At 44.1% G+C, this 2237-nt stretch overlaps 1 pseudogene; it reads right to left on the reverse strand.

The window, feature by feature from the left end:
- Positions 1 to 914: 914 nt before the first annotated feature.
- LOC123397137 lies at positions 915 to 2237 on the reverse strand (annotated as a pseudogene).

A 2237-nucleotide genomic window follows, 5' to 3' on the forward strand; every position in this document is an offset into this window, starting at 1 on the left:
GGGAAGCGAGTAATGCGGTTATTCCAGCTAGTAAAAACTCAGGACCTGGTGATGAGATTACAAGCACACCAGAGAAGAGACGAACATGAAGGCACAAATAGCCCTGGTACAAGAACCACATGCTACATGAGGAACACAAAATTGCTACAGTGCAATAATTCATAATGTGCAATTACTATACAAAGTGTGTCATTGTTAAATGCTGTCATTCACACATTTAAAGACGTTTACATGGTCGTCGTAACAGCATAAGGTATGTTCATACCAATGATTCGAGCAACCAATGAGTAAAGTGACAACAGACAGTCCCAGAACTAAGAAAAAGATCCAGCTGCACGAAGCAAAAGGAAATTAAGTTCTATTCTACCAGAAGGTTGAGCATGTAATGAGCCAATTAATATTCAAACTACAAAGCGGTGTGTTTATTACCATCACAAGGTAATTGAAAATGAACTTCTGCACAAGTAGTGACATCTTGGCAAGTAAACAGCCGAACCCTTTTACTTTTGGGTGTACACTTAATTATCAATATAATGAAATTTTCAACTATTTGATACTTAATCCGAAAACAAGAACTTCAGATATAAGACAGTACAAAACAGCTTCTGGTTACAAATCTGCAACAAAAACAAAACGACATCATATGCTTGTATAAGAATGCTTGAGACCAAACTTCAAAACATTCATAAGATCACTACCTTAGCAACCACTACCATGTCTGAAATCATCACTACAAAGTACAAACTGCAGACATAAATACAATTGAAAACCTGACAAGACCAATGCTTTTTCACTGGATCCCAACCCAGCATTTCAACAAGTCATGGTCTATCTGAACCTGCTAAATAAGAAGTGCCCTATACTGAACAAGGGTTGCATGAACTCAGGAAGCAGCGCAATGCTCGCAGCAATTGTGACACAATGTAAAGGGCAACTTGAAAAGCTTTCAAGTTCTCAACTAACTGTTCACTAATTAGCACATACATCGCATAGCTTGTCGAACCACCAACATCACATCCTTGTGAGACCAAGACTACACATAAGAAGAACTAATACTAGTATTAGATAGAAATTCAGGGACTTTAGTCAGTTTCTGGACGGATGATTGCAAATGACGACATGCATGACAGAAACCTCATGTTCATGGCCTAGATTTTCTTTTCCCAAGTAGACTAGGAGAAACCTGGGACTTGAGGAGATCCTTAATAACACGGGGGCAGTTCTTGGTTAACAACTCGAAACCTTCAGACTCGATGGCTGCATCTAGATTGTTCGGCGAGCTGAGGAACACCAAACATGCCACCTTAAGCTCATGGTACTGGTGCTGCTCGGCCAGTACCAAGATAGTCGCCACAGAGCTTGTATCGATACGATTGCACAGCTTATCTTCACAAATAAGCTTCAGCCTCTCCAGATCATACTTATCTGCCGCAACAAGCAGATGCTGAGCCATGACATATTCTTCTTCTTGCTTCATATCCGGCAATGCATCCGTGTACATGAAAGTAAGCAGAGCATTGAACACCGGTGCCTCCATATCATCTATGCGTATTGTCTCAGTGGTGATTCCCTCCTTCATCTGGCCAAACAACTCTGCTTTGAAGACCGGAGACCGTACCGCAAGCACTAATCGGTGCGCCAAGAATGTCTCCCCGCCGACTTGGAATTCCACATCGACATCCGCCTTGCTCGACAGAAGAACCCCTAAGTGCCGATGCAAGTCCGACGGTGGTACCAGGATAGATGGCGTCTCCTGCGCATGGAACTCGCTCATGATAGTGACATCGACCTTGGCCGTGAAGGAATCATCCTTGAGATGCCCGGATTCCTCCAATTCAACCCTTCTCATAAATCTGCCGAACCCGTTACCTTTATGCACAGAAAATTCCCTGGTGTCGGAAGTGAAGGTATACGATAGTACCGGCTTCTCATGTTGGTCAAGTAAGCTGAACATGAATTTTGCCTTCACGGTCTCGGCCTCGTCTGTGACTTTATCATTCAAGCAGAGAAAAAGGCCTATATAATCACTTAACTCAGACCTAAACCCGTTGGGATAGTAACGTACAATCCATGTGCAGCATCCCACCCGGAACGAGCAAGAGTCGATCCATTCGCCACTGGGGACCTCCTTGGTTCCCGAGTAGCCGACGATCTTCAACAAGTGGTAGCCGCTCACAACCCCGGATATGATGGAGGATGGGGAGGCCGTCGCGGCCGACATGCGAGGAGGTCGGATG

Source organism: Hordeum vulgare, chromosome 5H (assembly GCF_904849725.1).
Source record: "Hordeum vulgare subsp. vulgare chromosome 5H, MorexV3_pseudomolecules_assembly, whole genome shotgun sequence".
In the NCBI taxonomy this organism is placed as follows: Eukaryota; Viridiplantae; Streptophyta; class Magnoliopsida; order Poales; family Poaceae; genus Hordeum; species Hordeum vulgare.